At 42.2% G+C, this 23,995-nt stretch overlaps 1 protein-coding gene across 15 annotated transcripts in view; it reads right to left on the reverse strand.

Moving 5' to 3' along the window:
* Window positions 1-23,995, reverse strand: part of RBFOX1 (RNA binding fox-1 homolog 1) — a 1,515,726-nt gene that overhangs the window by 195,478 nt on the left and 1,296,253 nt on the right. The window lies entirely within an intron of this gene.

Consider the following 23,995-nt stretch of genomic DNA (forward strand, 5'->3'; position numbering starts at 1 on the left):
ATCAAGGCCATGAAGGAAAAGTAGAGCCGTCTTGCTTTTCCCTTGTCTTGAACTTCTGTCTCTTCCTAGCTCGTTGTTTTTTTCTTCTCTCCCAATAAGCAAAAATAAAACCTCGTACAAAAAATCCCCAGTGATTTCAATGCCAAATGCTGCCTCTTCATTTAAAGCTACAAATACTTTGTTCCTCCTTTATTATTAAAACTACAACAACCACAGTGAAATGTCAACACAATTTCAGGTTTTATTTAGTCATGTCTTTCTGGCTCATCGAGGGAAAGGTTTCAAGACTCCCATCCACCATTCCCGCGGACAGCTGCTTATCGCCGAGACGCCTGCTTGGAAAGGAGACATCTCACTACCCTGGAGGGAATGGATGGGGTTTCTGAAGTGATTAAACTTGTAATTAAATTGTATAACAGAGGAGGAGGTGAGGGTAGAGGACGCTGCCCGGAAGAATTCCACGTTCCTGCTGATCTGTCGGTGGTACTAGTTCAGGGAGCCCCTGGGTGATCTGTTTGTTTGTTTTAAATTCCCAGCTCCCCAGGGTTGGAAAGAAAATCTGGATAAACAGTATCTGTGCCATCCTTCCATTTCCATTTCCAATCACACTCCGGGGATGCCTCTAATGCAGGATTAAATGAAGCAGCCTTTTTGGGTTCCTTAAAGGGATGTGTCAGCTCCCCTCTCAGAGCCACATGGTCAGAGGACCAGAGCCCCTTCCTCACAGGCCTCCTGCCCAATACGTGGACTCAGCAGTCCTTCCCGTGAGCCCTGAGCTCCTTGTCCTACTGATAACTGAAAAGCTAAACTTCTGTCCTTCAACCAAAGTATAGGGGGTCTTACTTTCTCCTAGAAAGCAAAAGGGATGAGACCAAGACAGACAGATTCCCTGGTGAAGGATGTTCTGGGAAGTGATAGAGAAAATGCAAAAAAAAAAAAAAAAAAAAAGTCAAAACACCCAATAGAGAAGAGTGTTTCAGGTGGAAACAATCAGAGTGATGTAACAGGACACTGTTCCTTAGCCTGTGGACCATCAGGTCATTTGGGGCATTCTTACAGAGCCAGATGCTAGGACTCCACCCCAGACCCACCGGCTTAAAATCTCCAAGGGCGGGATCCAGGCTTGGGCACTGTGTAAAGGTGCCCCAGATTATCCCGATACACCATCTGTGGGGGAAATGTTATGTGTTTTTCAAACTGTAGGTGTGAACCCTTGGGGTGTAGAGCCCATGTAGGGGTTATCACACCAACATTCTTTAAATGAAATAAACTGTACCACACTGGAAAAGAATAGAAAAGAGTAAGGAACTGTTTCATGAAACTTTTATGTGGGTGAACTGGGTTGTGACATAAAATCTTTTATGGATTGCAGTAAAATAAATAAAATAAAAAACACTATGCTGGGTAATTTCCCTGTTTGTTACCTTCTAACCTTTTATTGGTGCTGTGACTATGGAATCGGAGACAAGTGTTGAAAAGCCAGGAGCATAATGGTGGAACTATTGGAAAGTCATTCCACCTCCATGTACCCTGTTTCCTCATTGATTAATATAAAGCATAATATATATTCTTCTTCCCGATGAGGCTCTTGTGATGCTCTAGGGATAAAATCTACAGGAATGTGTTTTATAATCTAGTAGGCCCTCTGAGCATACATGCCCCATTGTGGGGATGAAATTGGTCCCCCTTGTGGTCCAGCGAAGTGCTTCCTCTGGAGAACACATGGGGAGGTGTGTTGGATTCTACTGTGTGCCAGGCACTTTAATCCCTACAACCACCCCCAAGAGATAGATATTATGGTCTCTTTTAAAGGTAAGAAAATTGAGGCTCCAACACATGAAGAAATATTTCCCAGTATGGGAGTTAGTAAATTAGGTAAGTGGCAGAACCAGAACTTGAACCTGATTTGGTCTTATTGAAGAATTCCTGCCACTGAATCTGTACTAAGATGAAGATGGAGATGATGATGATGATGATGATGATGATGATGATGATGATGAGGTGGAGGATGGAGATGATGATGGTGGTGAAGATGATGGTGATGATGATAAGGACACTTTTCTTGAGCACTAACTATGTACTAGTCATTGCTCTAAGCACTGAGGATACAAAGTTCACCAGAGCAGCACTGATTGTTTATTTATAATTATTTTATTTAGTAAGAACCCAATGTGGTACATACTGTCACGAAAAGGGAGGTGGGGTTACTTCCTCCTACTCACACAACGAGTAAGTGCTAGTTACCCAAATCCACCAGACATCCTTAAACAGTTGGAGATGGGTTCAAATCTGACCTCAATTAGGTCAACATACAAACCTTGGTTTCCTAACTACACTGGCTTACAAAAAAAAGCATCTCTTGGACAAAGAACTCTGAAATTGCTCTGAGGCCATAATTCACAAAAAACAAACAGACGACAAAGATAATAGGAATCCATGTCACAGATTCAAGTGAAAGCAATTTGTTTCATTTCACTTTCCCGGCCTCAACGGGGAAGCAGAGAAGAGAGAGGCCAGGAGCCATCTTGCCGCGGCTGACAAACACCAGCCCCAGATATACAAACCAGCCGAGTAGGCGGCAGGCTTGCAATGATGAGGGGTCATGTTTGCAAAATGTTCCATCCTGACTTTCCATTTGGAGCCACAGAAGGCAGTAGAGGTTGTTTTTCTCAACTCCTTAAAACTTAGTGACAATCAAATACTTATGGCACTGGGCTAGTCAGTAGCCTTGATATGGTTTCTTAGGAGGTGATATTTCCAAAGAGAAACGCGCTTATCTCAAAAAAAATGGCAGCCTCTGGAGCAAGTGAAGTTCCCAGCCAACAGCACCAGGCACTTAAGAACGTGGGTTTTCTTACTTGCTCACTGCAGCCCTAGGGTCTCAGAGGGCCCTGACTTGTCCTTTAAAATCCTTGTCAAAGTCTGACATGATATACATTTTGATTTTGACATTACGTATATTTTTTTTAAGGGAACTTTATTTTTATTTATTTATTTATCTATTTATTTATTATTATTATTTTGGGGCTGCGTTGGGTCTTCGTTGCTGCGCACGGGGTTTCTCTAGTTGCAGCGAGCGGGGGCTACTCTTCATTGCGGCGTGTGGGCTTCTCATTGCTGTGGAATCTCTTGCTGCAGAGCACGGGCTCTAGGCACACGGGCTTCAGTAGTTGTGGCACGAGGGCTCAGTAGTTGTGGCTCGCGGGCTCTAGAGTGCAGGCTCAGTAGTTGGGGCGCACAGGCTTATTAGTTGCTCCGCGGCATGCGGGATCTTCCCGGGCCAGGGCTCAAACCCGTGTCCCCTGCACTGGCAGGCGGATTCTTAACCACTGCGCCACCAGGGAAGCCCCCGTATATTTTTATATTACATATATTTTGAGGTCTGTCTCCAACTAGACTGTAAACTTCATGAGGGTAGGAACCTCTGCTGTTTTTCTCACAGTTGTTGCTTTGAGCATTTCAAAGAATAACACGCACATGTACATATTCAAAATGTTTTGTGGCATGAAAAATTCCCAAGCTAGTCCCTTTATCCCTACTAGGACCAAGACATGCTCTGGCTCACCCAGCACCTCAGGGCGCTGAGAAACAAGGTCAAACCATCAAATGTTGCTCTGCACTGTTGAAAAAAATTTCCCCGTTGAAATACCCCAACATCGTACTGAACGATTTCTTGTTGGAAAGCCAAGCAGCGTAGGGCTTTACCTCTCTGTCTGTGAAATAGCTGTAAATGCCTTATTATTGTCCATTATTAATAAAAAGTAGCAGCCAGAGCAGCTGTTATTCATTGAGTTCATTCTAAGCATTAGACAATGGTAGTCACTTGATATACATTATCTAACTTCATCTCTAGAGGAACTATATTTTTACTAACCTTATTTTTATCACACGCATTTCACAGATACAGAAGCAAAAAGTCTGGAAGCTAGTAAGTGGCAGATGCAGACCTCAAATCCATGTCTTTCTCCAAAGCTGAAGTCCTTTCAAGGATGCTATGACTGACCTCTTTGTTGGCTAAGATGAGGGGTGATATCTGTAAGGGTTATGGTAGAACAATTCAATCACAAAATATTTTCTGAAGTATCCTAGCCAAAGTTGGAGGTTACCAAAAAGGCATGAGATCTTGTTCTTGCCATCCCAAGATGCAGAACCTAAGTGGGTTACCAGTGCTAATGACGATGATGGTGATTATAACATTATTAATAACAACAAGAATATAATTAGAACGGCTCTCAACATATGCTTTCCATTGCCCTAAATTTTGTATAAATGTAACTTCTTCAATGCACCCTGCAGCCTCAGGATGGGGACACAATCATTATCTTCATTTTATAAATGGGCAGCTTTGAAACACTAAGCAAATAATCTGGGTCCACCCCAATAGTGCATGCTAACACTCATATTTGGACCAATCCAATTCTGACTCCAAAGTAAGAAGTTGGGAAACAAATTCAAGAAAGTTGCTCTCTCCTTCATCCAGTTTCCCCCAATGGTAACCTCTCACATAACTATAGGAAACTGTCAAAACCAGGAAATTGACATTGTCAGACCAGTACTCTACATGGCTGCAAGCACAAGGGGAAGTTAGGGCAGCAAAAGTTCAGCTGTCATTTTTTGCCATCAACACCATCACCTCATTGCCATTGCCATCTACCCCTGAGTGACAGCTGGAGCTTCCCACCACTGTCCCAAATATACTGGTGGAGACAGAAGGGCAGATAAACTAATTGACAATTGAACCAAGCAAATATATATTAGCAAAACCCCTTTGCACAAGGGAAGGAACAGATAACGCATTGTAAAATCATCATTCAATAAAGATCCTTCATCTCCTGGGTATGGAGGAAACCTTCAATCCTGAGCAGGCCTTTCACCCTCACAATCTATCTCCTTTCACAGCCAGCTCTTTTCTAAAGAAAGAAGGGGACAAAAAGTTCTTACCACTACCACCAAGGTAACATCAGTGTCAAATTTATATTCAAGATGAATTTCAAAGACTTGCACCACTGCTAATATTACTGCATTTAGCCAAATCCACAAAAGGAAAAGAATGGCTTGTGTTCCCTTAAATAGCTTGCTTACAGTTACCCTGCAGATACGACTTGGGATAATATCACTGTGTTACTTACTCCATCATAGCTATCCAGGGGATTCTCTGCCTGCTTCTAAAATAGGAAATTAATAGATTTGGTGTAAGGCAACTTTTTTTTGTAAGAGATGAAGTCGCTGTACGTACAGCCAGCACCAAGTAGCTCAGAGAGGTACCAGCTCCACTGTGGACGTTGCTAAATACAGCATCCCACCAAGAGCATCGCCAAGGGTCTGCCTCTAGATTTGGGAAATTGGGAGCATTAAATCACACTCCTAGAAAGAGAATCACATACTCTCTTCATTGGAATGGTGTCACAGAAAATGAAATGCTCTAGTGAAGGGAAAAGTAAACATTCTAGATGCAAATCAATGCAAGAAGTAGATACCATTGTCTTGTACATGAATGGATTCAGAATCATTTGCACTCACATCCCATTATGAAAACTGAATTTCCTACCCATCAGAAAGTTTATATCCCAGGGATGTGAATCAACATTTCTTCCCTTTCTCTGGTCCCTTCTCAAAGGTGGACCCTAAACACAGCTGAGATAACCCATGACCTTGAAGAGACATGACACATGACACTGTTAATATACAGAAACTAGGTACCACCGCCACATAGTTTATGATGAATTTCCAGAACCAAACCTTTGACTGGGCTTTCAATTATCCAATTTCCCTACTATCAGCCTCTCAGAAGGTTGTAAACTCCTTAAAGGCAGGGACTTGCCGTATTCATCTTTAACATTTCCCTCTTTTTTGTAATCAGGTGTTTGACATGATAAATATCTGTTGGCTTGCATTCACCTCACTTGTAGAAAGATGTCTAATCTGGTTACGGCAACAGGCAAAGATGATAAAATATGACCTTGTCTTTCATTGTGCGTTGCATAAGTTTTAGCCTCTAATAGTTTGCCAACTAGAAAAAAAAAGGCTGTCACAAAATGAATTATACTTGGACTTGGAAGAAATGAAATTAGGAGAGACTGCCAGAAAGCAAGGGCAATGAACTATTCAAATAGGCAAGAACTTGATATTCATGCCATTGTTCCAGCAGTAAAATATTGGGCATCTTCTGGGTGGCAGGTCCTGTGCTAGACTCAGGGGCTACAGTGGTGACGAGGATTCATGTAGCCCAGGAACCTCTGTAGCTATAGGTTGGTAGAAGTTACATTATAGACCAGGAATGTACAGTGGATGTGGTATGTGCTAGGAGAAGAGAAATATAAGGAGCTAAAGGGCTCGCCTATCCCCTATGGTTTATCAAGGAGGGCTTTCCAGAAGAATTGATGTCTAAACCTAGAGTTGAAAGGTGAGCAGAAAATAGCCAGATGCTATGAAACAGGTTGACAAAATAATATGTGGAAAGGCCAGCTTAATGTTGCAGAAGGAGGAAATAGTTCATACCCAGGGTGGCAGAATCAATGAAAAGGAAGTAAAAGAAAGTGGTGAGGTTATTTTCAGAGCCACAGGGTGGGCTGAGATAGAGACCTAGAGGCTACTGGATTGTAAGGCCCTTGAGGGAAGAAACCCAAGTCTGTGTGATTGAGTACCATATTCCCGGGAGTATTTGAATGGCATGCACAGAATAGATGCTCCAAAACGTTTTGGGTAAATCAAAGAGTGAATGCAATGATGGTATATGCCAGGATAAAGCTAGTCAAGGGAAGAAAGAGAAAAAAGAAAAGAAAGGGATCTGATCATTTAAGCTACACCCTTTGACATTACATTTTCCCTTGAAGCAACCCAAATGCTTGAAATAGAAGAAATAAACAGATGAGTCAGGTGGTCAGTTTAGGTAAATAAATAGGACAGAGGCTCATCACTCTTTCCATCACCATCATCACAATAGCTTAGCCAATGACAGGATGTAAAGGTTTCTGGGAGTATTTTAAACATGGTCTGTTTGAGCCTCCATACCACATTGGAAGGTAGGTAGGATGGGTACCATTTATACCCATTTAACAGAAGAGAAAGCTGAGGTCAGGTAACTCAGTGATATGCCCAAGTTCAGACAGTGGATAAACGTTCTAGCTGGGATTTGAACTCTACATATATTTCCATTTCACCAAACTGCTTCCTAAGTTTTCCACCCATATGACCCAACAAGTCTAGCTGTATCAATAGACTTGATTGCATGACGCATTTCTAGGTTTCCTCCATCCTCATTTCATAAACTTTTATGTGGAGAAAAAGAGAAATAAACATGGACAGTATGACAATTGAACTTCTCATCAGAACAAAGAGGAGATAAAACTTTATTGGCCTTACAAATTCAATACAACCTAACTTAGCATAAGCCAGTATTGCTTAATGCCAGTATTGAAGTTATTACTATTTTTAAAAGATAGGTCAAGAGAGATTGAAATCAAAGAGCTCCATCTTCCTAAGTGAAAAACCAAGTTCAGTAACTGGTCCTGCCCCAACACATGGGTCTCTGAGCCCGAGGCCCTCAACCAAAGCACCACTGGAGACTGGAAAACCTTGAATTTTTCACATATGTTTGATCAGTGCACAAGTATTATTTTTCTGTAGCTAAGGATGTGTGACATTTTAAGGATATCTGCCTGCATGAAAGCTGAGCCAAGAAGATCACACAATTTGGAGTAAAGCAGGGCTAGGCTGACTTCAAGAAGAGTTTTGCAAAATGTCAAGGTGGATCCGAGGAGGAGAGTCGGGTTTCAAAAATATGGAAGAAGTTTGCCTTATTTGTATATAAGAGAGAATTTGCCTAATGGCGAGACATTTTATTTCAGATACCAATAGCATGTAAGTCTGGCCAAATAAATTGTGTGATCCCTCTGTGTACAACTTAAGACATTGAAGTTAATTTATCTAAACAACTCTGAGGCAGCTTTAGCTAGGAAAACTGAGGCTGATGGAAGTTAAGTAAGTTTCATTCAAAAGACCTTCGGGGAGCGGCTTTAAACATTTTCAAATATGGTAACTGTGAAGCACGTGCTTTTGCAGAATGGAACTGCCCATCGGCAACATTCATCCTCTTCACATCCGGTTTTCCTTGTTTGATTTTTAACCTGCCTATCTTCTTCAGACGGGGCAGAATATTCTTGGAACCCACCCGAAGTAGATAAAAAGTTGTCCTTACATTCAAGTATTATTGACTCATGTATCTGACTTAGGTTTATTGAACACATTCTGTTATAGGTGGAATTGTGTCCCTCCCCGCCCAATCAAATTTTTGAAGTTCTAGCTCCCACTATCTCAGAATGTGACCTTACTTGGGAATGGAGTCACTGCAGATGTAATTAGTTAACACGAGGTCATCCCGGAGTAGGGTTGGCCCCTAATCTGATATAACTGTTCTTATAAAAAGGGGAAATTTGAACATAGACAGGCACACAAGGAGAACACCATGTGAAGATGAAGGCAGAGATTAAGGTGATGCTTGTACAGCCAAGGAACACCAAGGACAGCCAGAAAGCCACCAGAAGCTAGGAGACAGGCATGGGACAGACCCATCCTCACTGCCTTCAGAAGGAACCAACCCTGCTGACACCTTGATCTTGGACTTCTGGCCTCCAGAACTCTGAGACAATACATTTCTGTTGCTGAAGCCTTTCGGTTTGTGGTACTTTGTTACGGGAGCCCTAGGAAACTAATACACCTAGTCATGTACTAGTGTACTAATACTAGTATACTAATACTAGTCCCTGGAGACCCAGTGTGAAATGATGTCACTCCCTACCTCATGGAGCTTGAGGTTCAGTGAGAGAAATACAACGACCAAGTAAACCAGCTAAAAATGATGTAACATCTTGTCCTCTTATTCCATTCATTATAGTCAGGAGAAGGAAGTTGGGGCACATAATGACTTTCATGCAGTCTCATCTGATCTCTGGGAAGCAGATCTTGGAATCCGAGTTGGAGAAGTTTAAGAACTTGAGAGATTTGTCCAGGCATTGTGGTTCCCCCCAACCCCGAGCTGCCCTAATGTGGTGGCCGTTAGCCATGTGTGGTCATTGAGCAGCTGAAATGTGGTTAGTCTGACATGAGGGGTGCCGTAGGTGCAAAATGCACACTGGATTTCAGAGACACGGTACAAGGAAAAGTATGTAAAATATCTATTTAATAGTTTTATTTTGAGTCCAGGTTGAAAATGATAACACTTTGGAGATATTGGATTAAATAAAACATTTTTGGTTATGTGTTGAGACATACTGGGTTGAATAAAATGTTGAAATTAAATTTACCTGTTTCTTTTTACTTTGTGTAATGTGGCTACCAGAATTACAAAAGAAAAAAAGAAAAAAAAGTACGTATGTAGCTCATATCTGTGGCCCTCATTATATTTCTGCTGGACCGTGCTGGTGATACCATTGTTTCAAGGGTCATAGAACTGGGTTGGATTCATGTTTATCACAGACTAGCTGATGGGCAGATCTGGGATTGAACTCAGACCATTGAAATTTGAAGCCCTTGCTGCTTCACAATATCAAGTTACCATCTTGGCACCAAGGGGAAACAGCTTCACAAGTGGCCTCGTTGAGATGAATCCAGAAGACGGAATCGCGATTCCCACACCAACCCTCACCCAATCTATGTCATGTTAAAATCCTTCACTTTCCCTGACCCTTTCTGCACAATTTCAGCATCAACCCCAAGACAGCCTTCACAGAAGGCCGCTTCTGAACAGAACATAACTTTCACTTTACCGAATCTGACAAAGCTTCCAAGGCCCTTGAGAATCTGTCTAAAGTACCTATTTGGGGACAGGAGAGGTAAAAGGCTTTTAAAAGCTTGTTTTAACTCTGTGTGAAATCAACTGACTAATATTTACACTGGGTAGCTTTCTGCAAAGATGAAATAAACTCTCTACAAATAGCCTACAGAGCTCAGGCATTCGCTGTGTGTGAGGTCAGGGAAGAACCTTGAACACGCTCCAGTATGCAGGATGCTTAAGGCATCAGCAGACATTCTGAGTTAGATCTTATTCTGCAAGGTTATCCACTGGATTTGACCAGAAGGGAACTAGTTCTGTTTTAAACCTCACAGACATGTGGTAGGATGTCTTGCTTTCATTCATTCATTCAATCACTCAAGATGTATTTCTTGCCTATGTTTTAGGTACAGAGAGATACATAAGGACACTTTCATTCAGTGTGCCTTGCCCCTGGTCTCCTCCGAATCGTATTTGTTTTTGCATGAATGTAAAATACATTCAGCCATGAGAAAACAGTCTCTGCTCAAATGGAGATTTTAAATATGGATAACGATAGATGCAGGAAAATCAATGATCAAAGCAAGTTTCATGGATTTTCTAAGTCTAAGTGCAAATTATTATGGGAGCCAGAGAGGAAGCGTCCCAATTCAGAGATGGAAGGTGTAGCAAATGCTTCTTGAAGGATGTGATGGTCGAGATGAGTCTTAAAGGAGAAGTTAGGTGGAAATCCTAGACAGGGGAAAAGCAGGGAGACAAGCTTCAGGGAATAAAAGAACACAGAACAGGTTATATAGGTGAAGTATGTGTGTGGTGGGGATTTGGCAGAGATTGGAGCTAGAAATAAGGTTGAAGGCATACAGAAAAGAACAGGGAATGCCATGTAAAGTAGTTTGGATTTGATCCTTTAAGTAATGGGAGGCCATTGAAGAGTTCCAGGAATGAGAACGACATGGTCAGATCTGTGTTACAGAAAGAGCATTCTGGCCACTAAACAGCTGATGCACTGGAGAGAGAAAACAGTGGAGACAGCAGTCATCCACAAGCGAAATGACAAAGCAGAGGCAGAGATGGAGAAGGGCAGATGGAATCAGGGACCCACTGCCAAGGCTATTTCTTTGCATCAATAAGGATACCAACGACTCTAATCTTAATGTCTGAAATCTTTCGTGTGTCCAGTGCAAAATAACTGATTTAAAAATTTTTTATTTTAATGGGATTCTAATAAGCACACCCCCTCTCCACCACAGGAAAGAAATCTGGAGCAATTACATGAAATAAAGAAACTGTTTTTGTGTTCTGTTGTCTTTTTCATGAGAATGCTAAAGTGGTCAAATTAGAAAAAGAAAACCTCTACTGAGGATTACACTGTTGGAATATAAATACATTCAAGCAAACTAAGGCCTACTATGAACTTTAAATGTGACAAGCTCTTGAATACAGGCTGTGGGTGGTAGAGAAATAATGTTGATGATAATAAGGATGGCCATTTATAAAGCCCTTTATATACCCTAAGTGACTTATACCCATTAGCTCATTAAATCCTCATAAGGACCTTGAGTTATATATTATTATACCCATTTAATAGATGAGAAAACTGAGGTTCAAGTCGAGGAATGACTTGTTCACAGTCACACTGCTCATAAGAGCTAGAGCCAGGATTGAATCCAGCCTGGTGTCTTCCCACTACACCATGTTCTATAGGATTTCTCTGGGATGTCTTCCTTATTGGTCTCCCCTCTGTATGGGAACCCTTATTAATAATCTAGAGAATTCAAAAATAAATTTAAATGAGCAATTTCAATGAGCTTCTGCTGGTTTTCCAAGAAATTATCTAGGCTCTTTGAGAGGACAGGGAAAAAGAATAAAAAAGATAGTATGGGTCCTGACATTAAGGAGCTTAAAGTCTGGGAAGGGGAACCATTTGCTGAGTTCTAAAATGCAAGCCATCTCTGGAGCCAGAAGGCCTGCTGTCTAAATCCTGGTTCTTCCTCTTTTAAAAAAATTTTTTAAAAAATGTTTATGCAGTGTTAAATGTTACGTTCCATTTATAGCTATTACAAAATATTGACTATATTCCCCGTGTTGTACAATATATCCTTGAGCCTATCTTATACCCAATAGTTTGTACCTCCACTCTTTCACCCCTATATTTCCCCTCACCCCCTCCCAACTGGTAACCACCAGTTTGTTCTATCTGTGAGTCTGCTTCTTTTTTGTTATATTCACTAGTTTGTTGTATTCTTCAGATCCCACATGTAAGTGATAACATACAGGATTTGTCTTTCTCTTTCTGGCTTATTTCACATAGCATAATGCCCTCCAAGTTCATTACATCATGTTTCTCCCTCTCAACTAGGTGCCTGATCTTGAGGAAGTAGCATTAACTCTCTGTGCTTTGTTTCTCTCTATTACAATGGGGGTACTAATAGCGTATCCTTATGGAGCTATTTATGGAATAAATTAGGCAATGCATATAAATTTCCTATCACCATCCTGAAAATAAGTGTTCAATTGTATTTGTTATAATAGTTACGGCATATGTGCTATTATTATTGTTATTGTTATTTAAAAGAGACATAACTTGGACGACAGCGTACAGTGAGCGAAGGAAAATTTTCCAGAAAAAAAGAATCCATCAAAACCCAGTCTGGGAGGAAAGGAGCAGGTTGAGGGAGCAGAGAACAAGTTGGACTCATCACACCCACGGTCCCATAGTAGGCTTGGAAATAACACACTAGCCCCTGGTGGCAGGAAGGGCAGAGAAGATCTCTCCCTGCACCGTACCTTCTAAGTCTTGGACTGAGCTTTGATTGTGATTCATCTAAAATCCTTTTGTAGGATTGTCACCTACGTTTTCAGCTCTGCCAATCCCATACGGACATAGTGCTCAAAACCAGAATTGGAACTGACAAACACCCCAGTCCAAAAAATGGAAAGCGAGGCTACAGAGATCATCTTTCCTCACTTTCAAGTATTACAGCCCCCTCCAATCCTTGCTGACATTGCTGACTCATGACGCACTGTTTAAGGCCCCACTCTCAGAGCAGAAATCATGCCCGAGCCGCCACGAATATCTCAAATGAAAAAGGAGCCATTGCTTAGGAGCTTGGTTCTTCAAATACCCAAGGGGTTGACTGGACTCTCTGCTTGAGGAGACTGCAGAACTATAAGAATCCAAATGAAATGCAAGAATCTAGTGAGATGATGACGACGATGATGATTGTATCTGTTTCCTATTGCTCTGTAACAACTCACTACCAACTTGGTAACTTAAAACAACACAATTGTACTCTCTTACAGTCCTGGAGGTCAGAAGTCTGAAATCAGTTTCACTGACATAAAGTCAGGGTGTCAGCAAGTTCTTTCTGCAGGCTCCAGGGGAAAATCCGTCTCCTCATCCTTTTCAGTACCCAGTGGCCACTTGAATTTGTTGCCTTGTGGTCCCTTTCTCCACCTTCAAAATGCATCACTCCAATTTCTGCTTCTGCCATCACACTGCCTTTTCCTCTAACTCTGACTCTGATACTTCTGCTTCCTTCTTATGAAAGGGACCCTTGTGACTATATTGGGCCCACTGGGATAATGCTGGATAATCCCTCCTGGTCGATATCCATCACCTAATCACATCTGTAAAGTCCCTTTTGCCATACAAAGTACCACTGACAGCACTGACAGGTTCCAAGGATTAGGATGTAGATATATTGGGGGGATGTTATCAAGTCTACCACAATGATGATATTCTAGGGAAACACTGTCCAGTAAAACTCTCTAAGATGATGGGAATATTCCATATCTGTGCCATCTAATACAGTAACCACCAGTCACATGTGGCTGTGGAGCACCAGAAAGGTGGGTAGTGTGGTTAAAAAACTGAATTTTAATTTTATTTAATTTTAATCAATGTAAATAGCCACACGTGGCTAGGGACCGTTGCATGGGACAGAGCAGTTCTGGAGTAGGCATTAGTCAGCTCCCATAGCATCAACAGTATCTACTGTCCTAGGAAAATAAGACTAAATAATGATTATAGAAAAATGCATGATCTCTTATACAGTCATTTATGAACCGTCACATCATTACATTTACTAAAGCAGAGAAGTTGACTGAAGATTTTCCTTTTTTTCATTTTTCAGCACCAAGGACAGAAATACAAAGCTCCTCTGATAACCTACATCCCTCTTGAATTTTTTACAGATGACTTTTACAGTATTCTGATTGGTGAATGAATCCCAAAGAACTGAATTTTATGCCTGTTTAGATTATGTTGGGAATCAGTGCCAAATGCAGAATGCAGACAAAATCATGCTAAGTAGTCAGTTTATCGTAGAGCTTTTATCCACCTTTTGGCATGGTAAGTTTAACGCTGAACATTGAGCTGGTTCCATGATATAGAAGCATGAAACACAGGGTCCCAATGCTGGAAAAGTACCATAAGTGTACTGAGTAGAGTTTTTAGCCTAGTAATTAGTAGCATAGGCTATATTCATCAATATTCAGGATGATAAAAAAGAGAGACACAAGAGTGATGGAATAAAAATTAACTAGATATAGAAGATGAGACAGAAAATTATTGAACTCGAATTACTGAAATTCAAATTCTTCTTGAAATATTTGTTAAGTAAGAGTCAATAGGGCTTCCCTGGTGGCGCAGTGGTTGAGAATCTGCCTGCTAATGCAGGGGACACGGGTTCGAGCCCTGGTCTGGGAAGATCCCACATGCCACGGAGCAGCTGGGCCCGTGAGCCACAATTGCTGAGCCTGCGCGTCTGGAGCCTGTGCCCCGCGACGGGAGGGGCCGCGATAGAGAAAGGCCCGCGCACCGCGATGAAGAGCGGTCCCCGCACCACGATGAAGAGTGGCCCCCGCTTGCCGCAACTGGAGAAAGCCCTCGCACGAACCGAAGACCCAACACAGCCAAAAATAAATAAATAAATAAATAAGAAAATCCTTTAAAAAAAAAAAAAAAAAAAGAGTCAATAAGATCCAATTTCATATAAAAATTTAAATGGGAATAAACACTATGGCTATAAGATTATTACCTATTAGGATGTGTCAGTTTCGGGGGGGAAAAAGCCCAAGGACTTAGTGGACCACAGACTCAAATATAGTAATAATGAAATTACTTGTTGTTAAGAATAAAGAGTCCAACAAAAACATTTTAATACTACATAAGCAAAAAAACTTAGAGAGAAAGAGACCATTTAAAAGCTTAACTTGACCCCAGCCCGGTGATCAAGAAGGAAGACTAATGTGATCTCTCAAAGGAATTCTGAAAATCAGAGAGACCACACCATCAGTCTGTCCGATGTTCAGTGTGTCTGGTCCGGCCCTCAAGGGCTGCATCCACTTATGATGGAGGCATATCCCATGAGCAGACTGAATCTTAAGGTAAAACCCAAGGAGAATCCCTTACTAGGATATCAAGTCAAATCAAGGCCATACACAGGATGACAAGTTGTAGCAAAAGAGAAGTGAAGGATTTGGAGTCAACCAAATGGTCACAGAGAGTGCTAGAGGAAGTGGTATTACCAGGCAAGCAATGGTGGGGTGGTAGATGATTTAGGAACTGGTTTCAGAGAAAATCTAATGATCTGAATATCTTGCTACCGTTAGAGGGCTGATCACTTTATTTAAGAGCCAGATGAGGAGCAGGGGAGACAGGAAGTGTGGGTCACTTCTTGGTGTCCTCAGAATCCCCAGTTGATGGATCTCTAAACTAGGGGTAGAAAGTAATTCAACTCACTTTATTGAATCCTTAAACCCTCAAATACATTTTATTTTCACTGTCTATGAAAGCAGTTCAGCAGTATGTTTTTAGACTTTTCAAAATGTGATGATGAAGAGATTGGGAGTAGGTTTTTTCAGGCCATCGCAAGAAAAAAGGGTACTGAAATGGTCTAAGTTTCCATGGGTTCTTAGGAGAGCAAAGATGCCTTGGTGTCAGAGCCAAGCAATCCAAGAATAAAAGGCAGAGCTGCCTTGGCATAAAGGTGGGATTTTATTTTGTTTACCATGGTTTCCTTTCTTTGAGACCATGGGAAAGCTCATTTTACCAAGGCTATAAGATCATGACCAATTGGTGTCAAACTCTATCTTCAACCAGATTCGGATTTGAACTTGTGAATCAGTACAGTCCATGGTTTCAAACAGGTTTTTAGCTCACGGTTCCTTCCCCAAAGTCGAATTTGCTAACCCGAGTTAATCTGGGAGTTGAAAAAATCATAGTTGATTTTAATACCTTCCTATTGATAATAGATAAAAATGGAGAGTGTGGGTCCATTATCCATCCCTTCCCCATTGGACTCAACCCTTGCAATTAAGAAGGCAGCCTGTCTAGCTAAAAGAATTTTAACTGCACACAGTGAAACCAGAGTCCTAGACTGATCCACTCCGGGGAGTGGCCAGGAGTTCTAACAGACACTCTGCAAATCTAATCTTGCCTAGGATAGCAGAGCACTGCAGCCTCCCCAGCCCATCCAGGCTAGCGGATCCAAGATCAGAAACTGCACGGCTATTATTTCGAATGTCTGAGCTCTTGGAGAGACAAAGTGTCATCCTTTTCTCAGTAATGAGAAGAGCATCTGCCTTGAAGAAGGAGAAAAAGTCCAATCAGACGTTTCTGCCAATTTATTCTCGTTCAAATGACTGACGGAAGTTCTGCAGCCTCCTGTATTCGGAAGCTAGCCCCTTGGCCACATGGCAGCGATGTTCAGTAAATACAGCCGAGACACAGATTTAAAAGGGGAGAGAAAAACAGAGAAACACTGCAAGGCACAGACCCACCTTCTGGTCTATTCAAAGGAGCATCTGGGGGAGAGACACATCTGGGGTAAGACCCCAAGAATTTCACTCTTCAAGCTCTCTAACCTTGGACAATCCATTTCCCCCTTTCAAATCATTGTACATATGTGTATCATTAAAAGATGGAAATAAAGTCTTATTTTGATGTGATAAAGTGTGGATTAAGGAAATATGCATAATTCTCTCTCTGAGCCTCAGTTTTTTCATCTCCAAAATGGGAATGTGAGGGTAGCTGCTCCAATGGATTACTTTGAAGATTAAATGGGATTAGGTACCAAAAGTGCTTAGCATTGGGACCTGGCACACATTAAGAGATTAACCAATGTCAGCAATTATAAGAACAAATATTAAGTAATTGTCCAAAGGTATCTCTGGCAGCTTTTGGCATTTGGTAGATGCTTAACCAAAGGTAGCTTCTAAATTACTCAAACATTAATACTGCGGAATAAAAAAAAAAGATTTCAGCCAGAGGTTCCCTAATATTCCCTTATAGGGTAGCCTTCAGAGAGACAAAAGAGCACAAAGTAAGACAGAGACAGACAGAGGCAGATCAACAGAGAGGTCTGGACAGAGTGAGAAAAGCAGACCCAGGAAAAGACCGAAACAAACATGGAACTGAGATTCACAGCAAGATTTCAGATAGACAGACAGGCACAGATATAGATATAGCTACATAGCTATAGAGAGATAGATAGATAGATAGATAGATAGATAGAGGGACACATAGATGGATGGGTAGATAGATAGGTACACACATACATACATAAATATATACATATATATCTTTATATATATCTGTATATAGCTATATGTTCCTATCTATCTATCATCTATCTATCCATCCATCCATTTGTCCCTTTATCCATCTATCCATCCATCCATCCATTTGTCTATCATCTATTCATCCATCTATACATCCATCCATCCATTTGTCCCTTTATCCATCTATCATCTGTCTATCCATCCATCCACCTGTCCCTTTATACACCTATCTATCTATCTATCTATCTATCTATCTATCTATCTATCTATCTACCACTCTTTCTATCAGTCTATAAAATACTGGAGAGAAAGGAAAAGGTGAGAAAAGCAGAGATAGGAAAAGGAATCGCACAGCCAGCTCTTCAGCCAGCTCAGAACTCCATCGGGCTCAGTCCCCGTGCTGAGAGCTGGAGCCCCTTCTGCCCGTGGGTATCAGCGTCGCACATAAAGATGTAAGGGGACCAGCTCATCAATCACAATCACGCGGGGACGCAGGATTCAGGCACGAGGATTAGCGCTGCAGGCCGCTCCGGCCCCTTCCCTCTCACAGCTTCCCTTTAATTAAACATCACCTCCAGTGCTTACTTCCGGCTGAAATGCCCCCTCCATCCCCAAGGCCAGCCTCCTGTAATCTACGTTCCAGAGTTAATTAGAAAAGAGGTTCTGAAAAAGAAAACACATATCCATTCCAAAGGGTGGGAATCCCCAAACGGAAATGATCAGATGCTGGTAATAAAGATTTGCTTTTCCTTGGAACGGACTGTTAAATGGCCTTCACTAAGCTGCAGCTTTTTTCTACCCAGGACCTCTCCAGTGAAGCTATTTGAGATCTTGCTGAGGAGGCTGTTAGCTTCTCTGAGTGGGGAATGAAGTGGGGCGGGGCACCTGGAAAGGCTGTGTCCGGATCTTCCAGGAGAACGTCTGCGTCTGCCTGGAGAGGGCTGAGGGCAGGAGAGTGTGCGCGGCGTGTGGTCTGGGTGTGTGTTCCTACATATGTGAATAGGGCTGGGAGTGGATTTTCCTGGACGGTTTGTCTTTGTGCAGGGGAAGAGGGAGGGAGGGAGAGATGGCAGGTGAGACCCCTACAGCACTGAAGGAAACGCTTGCCTTCGGGAATGTTCATCCATTCATTCATTTATTCAACCAGTATTTATCGATCTCCTATCTCAGGCCAGGCCAAGGGCTCTGTGCTGGGCATAGAACAAGAAAACTTCCTCAACTGCCCGCAGAGTGCCTGTGAGTAAGGGAAGAGGAGACTGACCCACAGACGCGCAGACAGAGAACACGATGGCCTGGAAGGGAGGTGAGCGCAAGGTGCCACGCGAGCGTGATGGAGCTGCTCTCTGCGATGCGGGAGACGGGGGAGGAGCCAGCCAAGTGCAAATGCGGGGAAAATGAGGCTCAAGGAACTGCATGTTCAGTGCCCTGAAGCGGGGCGTGTGTTTGGCAGGACTGAGGGGCAGCAGTAAGAAGGCAGAACGAGGCTGAAGGGGTAGCCAAGGGCCTCGGTGTTGGAATTCTGACTCTTGCCTGGCCTGTCTCTTAGAAACAGGCCTGGGCATCTGTGCAGTCCCCGAGGCCTCAGCTTGGAGGTCTACTTCTTAGCCTTGGCCCCGTAATAGCAGGGAATACCGCCCAGAACAAGACGCACACCTTCTACACTAATATCAGGCCAGCTTCCATGCAATGAGCTCATCTTATGTGCACTGGACACCACGCGTGTCAGGCACGTCACCTGTCTTTCCCCCAAATCTTCAAACGACTCTACAGGAAAGATGCTGTTATCATGTTCAATTTATAGATCTGGGCATGAAACTCAGAGAACTTAGGTGGCTGGCCCAAGGTAACTAGACACCTATAAACTGCCCACACACACAAAAGAGACACACACAAGGATGCACAGACAGTACAATGAAGGTGCAGACATGCCAAGCACACTATAGAGCAGAAGTTGGAAAACTTTTTCTGTGAAGAGCCCGAGGTAACTGGACACCTATAAACTTCAGCTTTGCCAGGCTTATAGCATCGCTGTTGCAACCACTCAAGTTGGCCACTGTAGCCAGAAAGTACCATGGACGATGTGTTAGTGAATGAGTGTGGTTGTGTATCAATAAAACTTTATTTGCAAAAGTAGGCAGCAGGCCAGATTTGGCCCACAGGCTACTGTTTGCTGACATTTGTTATGGAATATCTGTAAATTGAGAACCAAACTGATTTGGGGAACCACAAATGATAGTCAAGGGATTTAGTGTTCACATAATTAAAAAGTAGATATTCGTTAGACACATGCAAATGTAGTCTTCTATCTATTTCAAACCTCTCCTTAGAATCCCTTGCCTGGGGGAGTGGGGACACCCCATTTGGGACCTGAGAGCTTCTCGCCCCCAAGATAAAGGCCACAACCTCAGTTCATTCACCTCATTCCCTGTCACGTTTTAAAACTGAAAAAGCACACGTAGGAGGTTGAAGCATCCAGTTGGATTTGGGGAAAACCTATCAAGTATGTTAATCCATTTGTAATTCAACAAGAAGAAAATGAAAGTACAAGGCAAAGTGCAGAAGACAGGAAAATGTCTTCCAGAAATGTGCAAGCAACAGTGCGTAGCAAGGCAAACCATTAAAGAGTCTGCACTCGGTCTGCCTTGAAAAATGGTGAGGGGGAGACACATGGGTGTGTAGTTGTGTGTGCATGTGTAAACAGAATTAGTCACTGCAGCTGCAAACAGATCACAGTGGACGTCACGTGTAACAGTGAACATACATGTCAAAGGACATGTAATGAACATGTACTGAACAAAGGTTCATGAAACCACCTGAGTACAGGGTGTGGGAACACTTTCCTACAGGAGTGAGTGTGACTTCTCTTTATATATCTAAGGTGAATCCTCTGATATTTAAAAAATATGATGATTTAATGCTAGGAAACCTAAACCTGCATACAAATTTTGATGTGCAAGACACATAAAAATGCACCTCAGTTGTGGAAATCCAGACAGTATCTCACTCCTCAGCAGTTTTGAGCAAGTCAAAACCTATCAGTTGGGACAAATGTCTTCTTTATTGTTCTCATACTAACATCATCGTCACTCATCTGGGTATCCAAAAGTGGCCATTAAACAAGAGATAGCAAAGGCCAGAGGGTCTTATGCTGGATCTATATTAGGGACACTGGTAGCTATTAAAAACAAAGCAAAACAAAACAAAACATCTGATGCCCCATGGGTGGTGGGCAGGAAACAACAGTACAGCCCCCAGCCACTCTGGAATACAGTATTGCCGTATCTTATAAGGTTAAACCTATACTTGCCATGTCACCCAGTAGTGCCACTTCCAAGGATTTACCCAAGAAAAATGAAAACTTGCGTCCACACAGAGGTACATGCTAAACTTTCATTGCATTCGTACTTGCCAAAAACTGGAATGTCTATTAACTGGTGAATGGATAAACAGATTGTGGTATATCCATGCCATGGAATACCACTCAGCAGTGAAAAGGACTGTTAATATACATATCATGATGAATCTCAAAAATAGTATGCTAAGTGAAGAAAGTCAAACACAAAAAGCTTTGTACAGTATGATTCCATTTAAATGAAACTCAAAATGAAAAAGAGAGAAAAATAGATCAGTGGTTGCCAGGGCCTGGGAATTCTGGGGTAAAATAGACTGAAAATGGGCATAAGGAGACTTTTTAAAATGAAGGGCTGCTCTATATCTTGATTATGGTGGAGGTTATAAGATTGTATACGATTATGAAGAGTCCTCAAACTGTACATGTAAACAGACAAATCTTATTGCATGTAAATACTATCTTAAAAAATGAAACAAAACAAAACCCTGTTTGTGTGGTCTCCACTACAAACCAGTTCAAACAGAACTCAGAATGAAAAGCAATTGGTTTTATTATCCCCAGGCCTGCTTCTCAACCCTGGCTACACAACCATATGACCCCAGGAACCTGCTTTCCTGGGTGGTTGGACTTAAATCCAACTCCAGAAAAACCATCTTTGAAATATCAGAATTCCCTAGAATGTATGACACTAAACTAATATTCTAATATCAGTTATCCCCATAAAACCACTGTCCTTCTGCATGCCTAACCCAGGGAGTACATAAGTAGGTGACAAAGCTGGCATTGTAGGCAGGGCCAGGGTATAAATGGTATGGACACAATGTCTATTGTCTACTGAGTGCTTACTAGGTGCTATGTGCTTATTTAATATCACACACTTCTATTTTTACAAGAACTCTGTGAGATACACATTACCGTCCTCTTACAGATGAAGGAAATGAAGCTCACAGAATATACGTAACCCATTCAAGTTCACGTGTCCAGTAAGGTTGAGCTGGGATAGAGTTAGGTCTGCCAGATTCTAAAGTCAACACTGTTACTTAACGCTCTAAGTGTTGCCCTGTTTGACTTCAAGTCTCCTGCAGAGCCCAGTAGGGACTCGAAATAGTTTGGCAAGTCTAGGCCCACAGACACATAGCAGCTGATGAATAAGGGCTATACGTTGCTTCTGGAATTACAACAAGCCCTGTTATACTTGGAGGAACTCAGGTACAGGGTGGCTTCCTTCTCCTCCCACCGTGGTCCAGGCTGAGGGGCCCAGGTTCATGACCTGGGAAAATCAATGTAGGGCTAAACACCTTACAGAGCTCATCTCCAGGTGCAGGGTTTTTCCAACGCAGGATAAAGTCTACAAAGAGATCATGGCAGGCAAAGCTGTCCTCCTCTCAGATCTTGTTTCTGCAACAGCCAAGCACACCCCCTGTACATGGTGTTTGGGATTTGGGGACAGAACATCCTGAGCATGTGGGAGGACGTATTTGCATAGAGGTGGGTAGGCAGGGGCTTACCCGCACATCCAAGAACACAAGCAAACACACCCAGGAAGGAAAATTCCTTCATTGCCGTGGGCTGTAACCCCCAGCAGGGGCACCTTTAGGGACAGACCAAGGTTGCCTGTCCCAGCATCCTCTCCTCACTGGGTTCTCCAGTGAAGCAGATCCAGAATTTGTGTCTCTGGGGCTCAGCATTGTCTTTAATGATTGCTTCCCAAAACAAACCCCAGGCAATCAGAGGGAAGAGAAGAGCAAAGCTAGTAGCTGACTCTTGATTAAAAAAAAAAGAACCAGAGGGAAATTGAGGGAGAAACTCAAGAGGTACAAAGGGAAGGTCAGGAATAAGGCTACTGCTTATTACATAATAGTGATTATTATTACTATAAGCTGTGGGGAGTGGACAAGTTCCTTTGAGCCCTGTATTCCTCACCTGTAAGGTGAGGCTGGAACTCTTACCTAACACACCTGGAAAGGTTGCTTTAGAGATTCCTTCTTTAGAGACGCAATTAACAATGATCATAGCTGACATCTTTTGGGCTCTTAGAATATGCCAGCACTGTACCAAGTGTTTTGCATGTATTAGATCATAAAATTCTCTCTGCTACACTATGGGGTAGATGCTAAAATATTATTGTTATTACCATAAAGCAGGAGGGCTTGTTGCTATCATGACCGTTACTAGTCCTTGCTATGTGAAGACAGCCAAATGACTTACAAGTACTATTTCATGTAATATTCAAAGCAGTCTTGTAAGTTTGGTACGAGGAATATCAAATCACTTTTCAGTAGGAGATATTTGCTTTTGTTGTTGTATGCAGGATTTTATCCAGGGATTGAACAGCCTGTAGTCATTTGAAGGGGGAGGTTAACTTCCAAAATAGCCCAGCAACAAGCAGGATCAGATTGAGGTATGATAGATTCTTGTTGACTCACCAAAAGAGAGTAACTTACACTAAATAGGCATCTCAATGTCATCAAAGAGCCATTTATATCATATAAATATAATTTTCCTATTATATATGGAAAATTCAGCAGCAATTTATAGCTAATATCACTAGAAATATGTGAATAAATTCTACAGAAATATCTACTGAAATATCCACAACTCTACATGTGATATAGATAATATAACTTCCATTGTCTGCAAAACTGTAAGCACCTTGAAGATGGGGGCTATGTCTACCTTGTTTAATATCTTATCTCTAGCACTTTTGAGACCCTACTGTGTTCCATGTACATTATTATTCAATTTCTAATCCAAATAGCCTTTCAGACTATGTGGCACTTTCCCCATTTTACAGATGGGCAAAACTGAGGCTCAGAGAGTAAAGTAACATGTCCAGATGTCACAAGGAGGAAGAGGCAGAGCTAGAATTCAAGCTCAGGACCTTTTGTCTTAAGAGCCAGGGTTCGTTGCCCACATCACTCTGTTATCATGCATGGCAAGCAAACATGTACCAGCCCTGAAAGCTACACAGAGGACGGGAATCCCCAAGTCTCCACCTACCCCTCCCAAGATCTACTACTTCTGCGTGGAGAGATAAAGCCCCAGGAGGATGACTTTTATCCCAGAGGCTGCCCCAGTTCCCAGCGACTTTGTGTTTCCTCAAGTAAGTGCCAAGACCCAGCAGATCATTAATTACGACTTCTCACAAATGGTTTCCCACATTCTCTTGCAGGCATGCGTGTGCCCTTGGAGGGAAGAAGATTTCTCAGTAGCAGAAAGTGGCCTGTGCTTCTCCACACGGCTCTCAGACCTGAATCTGCTCATGTGGCACCAAGGCCTTCAGGCAAGAGGGAATCCACAACTGAAAA

The sequence above is a fragment of the Balaenoptera acutorostrata genome, chromosome 15 (assembly GCF_949987535.1).
Source record: "Balaenoptera acutorostrata chromosome 15, mBalAcu1.1, whole genome shotgun sequence".
NCBI classification, from domain to species: Eukaryota; Metazoa; Chordata; class Mammalia; order Artiodactyla; family Balaenopteridae; genus Balaenoptera; species Balaenoptera acutorostrata.